This window comes from Rhynchophorus ferrugineus, unplaced genomic scaffold, assembly GCF_030347505.1.
Source record: "Rhynchophorus ferrugineus isolate W39M unplaced genomic scaffold, kcgeb_rfMv2 rfM2, whole genome shotgun sequence".
NCBI classification, from domain to species: Eukaryota; Metazoa; Arthropoda; class Insecta; order Coleoptera; family Curculionidae; genus Rhynchophorus; species Rhynchophorus ferrugineus.
Genome location: NW_027472581.1, coordinates 3,445,292 through 3,458,337, shown reverse-complemented (window position 1 = coordinate 3,458,337; position 13,046 = coordinate 3,445,292).

Sequence of the window (13,046 nt, the reverse complement as noted above, 5' to 3'; positions counted from 1 at the left end):
TGTGCTGTAACTATGAGTGAACAAAACTGAGGAAAAGCCAGTGGGTCAAACTCGGTAAAACACCTTAGCGTTAAGATTTTAATCAGAAAATATTGCTGGTTAATGTTATTCTGGATTAGTTGTAATTAAAAATTAATAAAAATGGACTTTTACAAATACCTAGAATTCGTGTTCTCATTTCCGTTTCAGGAATTTATCACTGTCTTCAACAACTATAAGCAAAAATGTTTTATAATAATTATAACAAGTTTATTAATATATTCTACAAATAAGTACTGCATGAACAATTGATATGTCAGCGTTAAATTGACTCATTTATTGATAGAGTCGTTGTGTAAATTGATAAATGGATTGGTCATGGCTACTTGTTCAAACAATGTCTAAGAAAGATTTTACGCGGTATATTGGGTATCAGATTTTGACCATATACACCAATTACTGATTCGAAAGACTATTCTGCTGAGGTCAATAGAGTTTTTCAGAACATCTTTGAAAAACAGGTGATTTTTTAACATTTTAATCTCCATGGGATCAAATAAACCATTCTGTACACAATTATTGTAGATATTCAGTATATTGAGATTGTAGTATCTATTTTTTAAAGTAATCTTTATTATATTTATTATGTTCTCTTTAATTAAAACAAAACTTTCTATTATTCTCTGAAATTTTACTAAATATTATTTTACATATTGACATGCGACCAAATGTGGCTTTTATATGTAAATTAAATTTATATATACTGATTAAAACGCTTGATTTAGTGTTTGATACTATGAACTTGTGAACTTTTAGCAATGTCAAATATGTTACGATTAAATTTAGAGAAAAATGTGCAGCGTGTTTGCATGAAATCGTGCCTCCCGCGTAAATTGCTTTACCATTTTTTATCAAACACATTTGCATGTTTTACAGTTCATTCAGTGTAGGTTGAAATTATAGCAATTAATTTAAATATTTTTACGCAGCACATAGTTTAAAGGGCAATTTATCGTTTTTGTCTTTTTTTTTTTGTTTTATATCTGCAGTGGACTAGTTTTCGATGATTGTTTTATTTAAGCATTAATCTGGACTATATTTCTGTCTTAAGACTTAATATTCTAGGTTCATTTAGTTTATTATATTACATTCCATTTAGATACAACAATCGGCGCACTATTGAGGGACACATTCAGAGAAGTAGATTACAATAGTTTGGACACGTCTATTGAATGAAAAGTGGAGAAATTGCTCACAGACCACTGTGGTGAAATCGACCATTTGATGATCAACTGTGGCGAGGTTTATTGTTATTTATTGGCTGTAAGTTCTGTGATACTAATAGTAGTATTAAATAAAAACCAACAATAAATAAAAGTTATACTCAGATTAGAGCAATTTTGTTGACTAAAACGAGTCTATGGGAAATAATTTAATTAACAAAATATTCATAACTAGCGACCCGCCCCGGCTTCGCACGGGTGCAATGCTGATACTAAATTAAATACACTACAGAAAAAATATGAACGTTGTATATAAAAACATAGCGGCCCGCTCCGACTTTGCACGGGCATAAAATATATATGCCTATGTCACTCAATGAAAACATGATTAAAATCGATCCAGTATTTTTGGTTCATTCATTACTGCCCTTGGCCTGCACGAATTAAATTTAGAGTAAAACAATTCCTCTTCCCCTATACTTACTATGAAGATTTCCTGCTATCTTTGGAATATCTAAATTCATACAATTTTTATTACATTACACATTTTTAAACGCAAATTTTAAATTTGTAATATCTCCGAAAATATTTGTTTAATTTACATGCTGTAAGGAACCATATTGATCTATATTAATTGCACACTGTATTTAAGGTACTTAATTCGATAAGGATTAATGCCGTATTGCTTAAAATAGCTTCGTAAATAAGCCATTTTCTCACGTAAAAAGTAAATAATAAAAATGGTTAATGTGGGTTATCCCTAAAAGATAAACATATACCACCGCGGACTTTTTTGTAGACCTTTTTATGGTGTACAATACTGTAGTACATTAATTTGATCTAACTCGTAGGGTTAGGCAGCGTTTTTGCTAATTGCTAAATAAGCCTAAAAAATAGGTTAATTTACGACATCACGTTAGAAACCTCTAAAATTAGCAATGTTGCCTTAGTATATTATGCATGTATTATACATATAAACCTTCCTCTTGAATCACTCTATCTATTGAAAAAAACCGCATCAAAATCCGTTGCGTAGTTTTAAAGATTTAAGCGCACATAGGGATATAGGGACAGAAAAGGCGACTTTGTTTTATACTATGTAGTGATTAGTCTGAGTTTGATTTTTTGTATAAAATACCCACTAAATATGCTTTACCTATTCCTAGTATTTTTGCCTTTATTCATGTATATCAATATCTCACGTGAGTTGGGTGATATCCAACACTTCTTGCTACATTTGTATGTGTAACCCCAAAATCATCAATTCTCCTTTGTTATCTGCTCATTTTTTGAATGTATATGTAAAAGGGACAAGCAATAATAATATGTAATGTATAAAGTTTGTTACATCCATTATAATTATAATATCTGATCACATTATTATGCAATGCAAGTGTTCAATTGAATTCAATATAATAGACAAGAATGGTTTTGCTGTATATACCAGGCTGAATTTGACCAATGCCTTGGGCTCCACGTTATATTATTCAATTAAATTCATTGAAAATTGAAAGAACATTGAAATTGGGATTCTAATGAATACTGAATTTTGACATATCAGTTCGTTGATGTACTTATTCAACCTTACCAGTGGCCTTGCAGTGCTTTCTCACTCACTTGCTAAAGAAAATAAAAAAGTCTCATAAGATATGTTTAATAAATTACCGCAAGAGGACAACCATACTAAAAGTATTCTTTGTTTGTTACGTTGTTTTTTTTGTTGTATATATCTATATATAACAGTGCAGAACAACAATTCACGGGAATTTCTATGTCAAAAGACAACATACTCAGCGTGATATTTTTAATCGCTGAAGTTGCTTAGGATGTATTATTAGCAAAGTTTATAAAAGTAATTTTTCGTAATAAAAGCTTGTTGTATCTTAATAAAGTTCCATATTGCAAGTTTCTTAGTAAAAATTGCTGAAAAAAATATGCTGAATAAAAGATGCTGAATAAAAAGAGAAATATTATATTAGTTTCGGCCTTCTAGTTTCCTTTAATTTTTTTTTTCTATTCTCATTAGAAATTCTGATATTGGGTTCCAGTGATTTCTAAGAACTAAGTCATACTTATTTTCCTATATCACAAATATTGTTTAAAAGCTAAATGGGTTAATAAATTAGGCTCTTAAACTATGCAAAAAACTTTTATTACAATACAAAATTACGTAGATAAAAGCAATTACGTCCCAACAATCGCTTATACCCAAATAGTTGAAATGGAATATTGGTTAAAATGAATTAATTAACAATAAGCATCTTCAATTATAATCTCTTGGAATTTTTTTTTATATTTACTATTTTTGATTGTAACTATATCAGAGCCGGCTTGGTTGGGCCAGTAGTTAAGGCGACAGGACTCTCCTCCTATTATTTTATAGTTGCTGTTTCGTGATTGCATGTTAGTGATTGTTCAAAAGCCAGGAGTTTGTAATCTTGCCAGTAACCAGCTGGGTACGACCGGATGTCTTCTGGGATGATCTCTAAGTTAACCAGTTAGTTGGTCGTGGTTCGGGGCCCATGCTAAACAGTAAATCCTAGTTTACAAAAAGAGGGGTCTAAAATATAACAAGAAAAAACAATATCAGAGATATGAAAATAAATAAGTAATCAATATAGAAAATAAATTTATTACCAATTCTCCGCAGATGAAAATGATCAGAACATTAATTCGTTATACACACTTCTGCACTAATTAAAATTTTATTTTATAACAATAAAGTTAATTGCTCTGGTATTGGCCGTGTTAAGTTTCGGTTATAAGGAAATAAAAGTACTACCGTATAATTTTCTCGGCAATTGGCTTTCGAACCAAGGCTTCGGATAATTCTCTCAGTCGAAATGAGTCGTAAAATTTTTACTGTCGGAATAATTGTTTTGGGTTTATAAGCTCTTAGTCATATTCGAGTTTATTTATAAACAACGAATTAGATGTACGTGTTGCGTGTTGTTTTATTTTTCCTATGTCAAATAAATCAGCACTAGATCTTTACCATACAATGGCGCATGTACGGCCATTTTGATTTATTTTTAATAAATGTGTATAAAGTGAAAAAGATCATGTACTACGAATGCCAGGAGGATGTTCGGTATATATATATATATATATATATATATATATATATATATATATATATATATATATGTAAGTTCCAATAACAACATAAGAGAACCTTCAAACATATCTTGATTAGATGCAACGGTGGCTGAAGATGTTGTAGTTGTATACAAGTTTATGCACTTGTTCGGTTGAAATATATACAAAATAATGTATAATATGTAAATATTAACTTATTGACTGATGAACAATTAATAAAAAATTAACGGTAAAATGACAGATATAAAGTAGCGATATATTTAATTTTATTAATTAATATAGTTATTATTCTTTATTATAAATAATATAGAAATATTTATGTTTCTTAAGGAGTATATGAATAAAACAATTTTGAAATTATTCTGACTTTAGTATATATGTTAAAACAGTAATGAACAATATTAGGTACCTTTATTTTCTACAACTTACAAATTTATTTAGAATAATTAAATGAACCATTAACTTTTTAAAAACTTAGGCCTGGGAAGTAAATAATTCATAAATTATTCTATTTGTCCTATGCGTTCCATCGATGTAAATTATGTAGTTATTTTAATTTTTTCTTATATCTTCATTAATTCATCTATTCATATAATCTTTGTTGTGTAGTCCTTATTTCTCAATTACATATATATTTTAAAATAATAAACATGCCAGGCATATTTTATAAATGAACAGTGTCTTTTCCTACATTCTTAAATAAGCATTGTTTATTAGATACTTATTTCAGTCTTTGCTTTAAAAGAGTATCTGTCATATTTTATTATTATATATTTTCTGGTTAGTAAATGTACTTATTATTTTATATCTAGCTATTATTTTGTGTAACCTTCTGAAATCACGCCCTTGCAAGTAGTTCATTTTTAATTTGTCTTCTAGGGCTCTCGCTAATGTACTTTCTATTTTGATTTGTTTTTTAATATCCTTGTAACCCTCTATAAAAAATTAGGAAACTTAAAAGAAGATGAATTAAATCAGTAAAGTAGATTTAAATTTATGGCGTGACCAAGGGAAATAGGAACACATATATATAAAGGTAAATATAATGGTAAATATATATATATATATATATATATATATATATATAGACTCGTTATAAAATTAATTTTATCGCAATATGAATTTTAATTCTGTCAATATTAAAAAAAACACCCTCTGTAACTTATATAAGCTATATGCCAGCAAAAGCTGAATAAGTTTAGCGTAGATAGAACTAATTTTAGCATTTAAAAATAATCGCTTGGTTCATTAACTTCCTTCAAAAAGTCGCATTTTTAAACTACTATCAGCTATGGACCATCTAATGCGCCGGTGTGGGTGATTTGCCGCATTTTATCAACAAAAACTATTTTCGTTGCCAAATGTGACTCAATTACATCAGCAACCTAACATTTTTCATTGATATGTTCTTTTAGTTAGCATATACAAGGACCCTGCGATAAGTACTTAATCGCAACAAGAAAATATATTTCAAATTTTTCTCTCTTTTGTCAATTTTTGTTCTCCGAACGATATCTGCTGATGCAATACTGGATACTGGATCTGGTTATATGACAAATTTTTATTAATAAAATGTACTTTAGGTGATACTTCCCGAAAAAAATGTACTTTTTGCCTCTTGGGATATATTTACAGGAACGTCAATCGTTTGGATGGTTGAGTATCACCAGTTATTACAAGAATTATTTCCACAATTTTCTTGTGAACTTTGGGAGTCCATACTAACTTTCCAGCAAGTGTAGTCTATAATTATAATATATTTTAACAGTTTTAACAGGATTTCGTTAAAGATTATATTATTGTATATAGCATTTTCGTTCAATTTGTATATTATGACTCTAATTTAGTCAGATTTTTTTTATTCAGTCTTACATGCGTGTTTAAATGTACGAAAATTTATTTAATCAACCAGGAGGTATTTCATCAGACGTAACCACAAGATGATTTCTTGAGAATGAATAAACCTCTGAGTCAGCTCAGAAATATTTTACTCAGATCATACGAGAAGATTGCTAAAGAAATATTTTTTACGCATTGAACGTCCCAATATATGTTATATGATAACAAATGATATTAATAAATTATGTCATCATAACAGAACTTTTGTAACCTGTTGGAATATCCATAGTTGAAGGGAAGGCTCGCCTTTTTTGGAAAAGAGAAGGTTAAACATGTATAGATGTAATTATTTGCACCATCATAAGAGCAAAATTATTGTTATTCAGTTTGTAGAACAACAACAATTGAAAAATATACTGTGAACGGCTGACACTTACACACATATTGATTAAGTGTAGTCATTGCTTCAAATTGTCAGCTAAATATCAGGTTTGAGCTAAATGCTGACAAAAAAACTGGACGAATCAGTCTTCAGAACATTAAAAAATGTATAACTTTATTATAAGCAGTAAACCCTTACAGAATAATGTAGTTGATCAAGCACAGAGGCCAAATATCTTTTTGTATATATGTATAGTATTCTTTATGCTTATACCAATCTTGAACAATCTTATAAACAGTATATACAGGCAATGGACAAAATAATATAAAAAAGTGGCATATATACAAAATATCCGCCCATTGCTTTAGTGGTGTTTGGGATGGAAATCTGCTCCTCACTATCTGATCCGAAACAGGTCTGGTGACTTTTATGACCAAGTTATTCTGATGCTCTTAACACATGGGCCTAACATATTGATGGCGCTAGATTTATTATATTCACCGCTTTTCATTTAGTACTAACCTTGAAAAGAAACCTGTTAAAATGCATGATATTCTATTCATACGTTTGTGAATTATTGTGATAAGTGTGACACTATCTATGTTATATTCAAAATAATGGATCCAAAACAATTTCGTGCTTTAATTTTACACTGCTTCTTGTTGGAATAAAACTGAACGATAGTTTTAGTAACCAAACCAAACCAACCAATGCCTTAAAAAATGTTATAAGCTGACTTCAAACGTGGTCGAAGAGATACCGAAAATGCAGAACGCAGCGGATATCCAAATGAAGTGGTAACACCAGAAAACACCAAATAATCGGCAAATTTGTTTTGAATGATCGAAAAGTGAAGTTGCGTGGGATAGCTAATATCTCAAATATATCAAAAGAACGTGTTGGTTTTATAATGTATGAACATTTTACTATGAGAAAGCTATGTTCCAAGAGGGTGCTGCCTTTGCTCACTGTTGACCAAAAATAAGAACCCATTGATCTATAACAAACGTAACAAAACGGAATTTTTGTATCGGTAACAATAGATAAAACATGAGTCCATTGGCATCTGAGTGGACAGCAATTGGTGAATATCGTCCAAACGCTCGGAAGCATAACAATCGGTAGGAAAACTTATGGCCTCTGTATTTTGAGATGTTTGATATTCATTCACTATCTTGAGAAGGGATATACAATCAACAACAAAACAATAAGCACCGTATCACAAGTTAATTAAAGCATAAAAATTAAACTTCCAATAGCTCTCACATACACCGTATTCGCCGGATTTGGCTCCCCTGCGACTATTGGCTGTTCGCAGACCTCAAAAGAATGTTCCCACGTGAGGAATTTTGCTCGAGTGAAGAGGTTATGAGGCCTATTTTGAAGCAAAAGTGGTACTGAAATGTTAGAGCGGCGCTGGAATGATTGTGTTGATGGAGATTACGATTAAGACTCTTGATAGAGATTACGATGATGAATAACGCTAATTTTTAACAAAAAAAGCGCGTTTTCTTTATTATGCCCTGGTCTTTCCAGCCCATGTGTTAGCAAGAACTTCATCATTGAGTATGTCGAGATATTAATTCGAGGTAATCCAGCCACCAAATTATAACCGAACCTCCTCATGCTTGACTGTAAGAAACAGGTAGACCCGATATCATACTGCGTTTAGGGTTCTCCTATATATGGAGCCCACCAGTTTGCTTTTGTGCCAAATATAAGTGGAATATTGACTGTTTCGAATTTTCTAATTTTCTTTAATCTAATCACTCCTGTTTAGTAGGTAGCTATTTTGGTACAGAAATGTTCTTCTTTAGCAAAAAATTGCCCTGATATTCAAATAGCACTAACTTTATACCTTTAAAGTGCCCATTTACATACATTTAATAACTTTTTCATGAAATTTAAATTACAAAACAATTACCTTTTTGTACTTAGTTTAAACTAATTATAAAAACAGAGTTATCCAGGAAACTTTAAGAGTTTGGTGTTGCTTTAATTGCTACAAGGCGTGTTACTTGAAGTTATTTCAATTTTGGAACACTTAATTGTTTTGAATGTAAATTTAGAACGGCAAATTTAGTTATAGGAAGTAATATTAAACGAGTTTATTATGTTTTATATATACTACATAGGAACCGTGTAACTGAAAATGTCTTTTAAAATGACTGTTTCAGTTATAAGATGACATCTAACTGTTTAATTGTACCTTTTTTGTGAACATTAATAATTTTACAAAAGTCATATTCGAATAATATGTTTTTTCCCTAACCCATCTAGAATATTGTTTTTTTTTGCTATTTTTATTTTATTATTCTTTATTTTTTTAAGTTTCTACAGGATTTTTTTAACTTGTTTTTTATATCAGTTAGTTATTTAGATGATTCTTGAGATTGTTCTTGATGTCTTTTAGCTCTGCCTTGTGGGCGCTCTTCTCGACTGGTACTCTCTCTTCCGAATATCTGAGTCAGATGTCGAGGCTAAATATTTTTAAAATATTTAATATCTAAGACTATATATAACTGTTCTATTTCACTTTCTTTGACATTCTCTTTTATTTCAACTGGATTCAATTCAATTTGCATAGGTCTTGTCGTACTTTTGCCAAAACATTTTCTTCCAATATCCTACTAAGTTTCTGTCCTTAGTCGACTGACTACTTAGGTGTATTTTGCAAGTTTTAGCAATAATTGAATAATTGAAAAAAAAATGAATAATACCAGTTATTTATCATACACCACTCGTAGTTATTGTAACGACAGTAAGACCACACATTTATATAGTTAAATTACTTATGAGTTGTGCTTTTAATTTGATGACTATTTCTGTGAATATATTGTATTTACTGGTATATTTGCGTCACAACAATTAATTTTGTTTTGCATGTCATATTGGCTCATGGCTCTAAGACAATTATAAAAAATGGATTTTCGAGTGCTTCTATAAATAAAATTGTCCTTAACTTGCACTGTGTTAAAAATATATTAATGGGCTATTTAAAATCATCACCGCAATTTATTGTGTACTATGCTACCTGTTTTTATTATATTTTATTTAAAATGAAACGTTATACATTATTTTTAATAAACTGCTTGCTGATAGGAAATTATTAAAAATTGAGTTTTTTTTTGTAATATATCACATAGATTATAAAAGTTAGAGGTTATTTTGTTAATAGGTTTTCGTCGGATAAGCCTCGAAATAACCACTTTGGAATCGTTGAAACTAATATCGATAATTAGGATATTATAGAGCAGTATCATTATAACTTTTTAAAAGTATTTGGTTGGTTGTCAGCAGATTTCTTCAAATAAAATTACAGGACAATACATATCGATAATGAAATTTTTACCGTTCCATAATTAGCATTTCTTCATGCTAATTCAACAAAATTAAGTAGTAAACTGATATATTAACAGGTCAATTGAAAAGTCCCCGGCCCACCATACTGAAACACATTTTTTGACAAAATTTGTTTTTCTTGATTAACATAATTCCCTTCAAGAGTGATACACTGATCATAGCGACCTTCTAACCTTTCCATGCCATTTTTGTTGTACAATTTGTCCATTGCTTCAAAATAGGCTTCAGTTTCGTCGATCACGTCTTCATTCTACGAGAATTTCTTCTCAGTGAGCATACTTTTGAGATCTAAGAATAGGAAATAGCTGCTGGGGGTCAGATCTGGAGAATACGGTGGATAAAGAAGCAATTCAAAGCCCAAGTCTTGAATTTTTGCCATCGTTTTCACTGACTTGTAATACGGTGCATTGTCTTGGTAAAGCAGCACTTTCTTTTTCTTCAATTGCGGTCGCTTTTCGGCGATTTCGCCATTTAACTGGCCAATAACGCTATGCAATAGTCGCTGTTGATGGTCCTTTCTTTTTCAATGTAGTCAATGCAAATTATTCCATGGGCATCCCAAAATACAGATGCTATAAACTTGCCAGCCGACTGTTGCGTTTTCCCACGCTTTGGAGCTGGTTTATCGTGTGCAGTTCGCTCGGATGACCGTCGATTGGACTTCGGAGTGAAATAATGGAGACATGTTTCATCCATTGTCACATATCGACGCAAACAATCGGGTTTATTACTCTTGATCATTTTCAAACACTGCTTCGAATCATCAACTCGTCGTTGTTTTTGGTCAAAAGTCACCCACTTTGCGCAGAGCTTTCTCATACCCAAATATTCGTAAATGATATGATGTACACATTCAGTTGATATTTTAGAGTGTCTGCTATTTCATTAGATTTCAATTTACGATCGTTCAAAATCATTTTGTGAATTTTTTTAATAATTTCTTCTGTAACAACCTGTTTGGGGCGTCCACTCCGTTCACTGTCTTGCTCATTTTACCACGTCTAAACTTAGCATACCAATACTCGATGGCTGATTTTCCTGGGGCAGTGTCCGAAAACATCGGTATCAAGCCAAGTTTTTTCTTCAACTGTATCTGTCCCTTCAAAAACCAATATTTGACGCGAATATCCTTTTTATTAATATTTTTTACAATAACAAAAGTTGCTTCACTCAATATGTTATAGTTCACAAACTAATAGTCCGGCAGCTGTTAAATTTATACGCGCATCTTTGGAGGGTTAGAGATAATTAAAAAACGTATGGATTTAATTTTAGTAGCGCCATCTACCTGTCAGGCGGGAACTTTTCAATTGACCTGTTATGTCGGGAAAGGACAAACCCATTGTGAAACTGTGTTGGAGGAGATAAATTATTTTTCATAAGCAATGGAATGTCGTATTGTCTCGAAGAAACTAACAATTGGTCAACAATAATTACAGGTGTATTTTCAATAGCATTTTAAAAAGAAAATAATATATAGCATGCAATATATATTGCCAGCAAATTGAACTTTTGTTAAAGATATTAAATTTTTTTTTAATGCTGCATTCAATTCAAGCTATATACATCGGAGCCTTAATAAAAGCGACCATGTTCTAAATTAAGTTATCGCTGGTGACACACAGGTCAACAATAACACAATTCGGACATGATTGTACAGAAATAACATACAAATTTGTAATAAGAAATTGTTGTCAATTCTTAGTTAATACGTAAGCGATGAGATGAAATCAGCCCATTTCGTTGGTTCATATATTATGTATTGCCTTGCACCAGAATATGGTAAAGTATATCCGATAGTTATATATAAGGTCTTTCGAAGTATAGCAACATATATTGCGGCTAAATTACTGAAGCTACAGCTGCGATATTGGTATAGAATTATAAATATCATCTCCATGAAGAGTATGTAAGAAAATACAGAGAGGTTGAACGGTACGATTTTGGACGAATTAAGTACAGGGCACATGATGACTCATTTGATAGTAGAGGGACCAGGGGATGGAAATGCTGAGATATACACTTTTTTGATACAAAGGCCGGCGCCTTGATTGGAAATCATTGTTGGGGACTGATTTTAATGCTCTGGCTCTATCGTTCTAGTCGCGACCTTGACAAAAATGTACCCAATTTATGCTTACTATGTAGCAGCATTTTGGAACGATATTTTTTAAGATTGTTAATGTAATAGGGTAAAAAATTTATATTGTGAATGATAAATAGTAAAATAGTTTTTTTTTCATATCTCGGTCGAAAGTGCGTATTTCGTGCCTAATAATAGAGAAGAAAATTAAACATCTACTCCCTAAGAAGTACACCCGCGCCCTCTATAACGGCGGGAGGAAAGAACTTCTTATGTGTATTTATACTCGTAACTAAGAACTATTCATTTTGTCGCTATAACAAATTGTTTAGGGCTACCATTAAATTTGCTACCTCTAACGTTAAAAATAATTATCAATGTTGTTGTAGTCGTCTCTCGATTCAACAATCCAGAAAATATGAACATACATAATAAATGCAGATAGGTTGCCGAAGAAGTCTGTTGATGTCTGGAACACGCATCAAAAATATGCTCACCAAAATTTAAAGTTAAATTAATAACGTACTTTCGACACCATCGTTATGAAAAAAGATCATATACAGCACACGGGCCAAAAGTATAAATCTCGATCCAGTTCGTCATTTTCGGCCTTAGTGGTGTAATATATTATTGACTGTTTTCATGGCAATAATAAGTAATATTTCGATTACTCTCTCGATTTTTCTTAAACATATTTCCGTTCAATAATAAATAAAGCATGTACTTTATTTAAAGAGCCTTGGTATTTATTGTGCGATAATATTTAGATAAATCATGAATTAGTTGTTTTTTCTGTGATTAGGTGTATTTTTAATTTTTATTTAGTGTTTATGGTTATTGAACATCTTTAGATTTTAGGTTTTCTTTCAGTTCTATTGTATTGTCTATATTTGTTATAGTATATCGTTTGAAAATAGCAATTAGCATATTAAAATACGATAAAACGTTTTTGGGTATTATTCCATTCAATAGAAAAATTCAATTCCTTTTTACAGATCCACAGAACATTTAAATATAAAAGTAATTCTGCTTCGTTTAAAATGAAATTATTAATTGCATGTTAATAGTACTCAGTAAT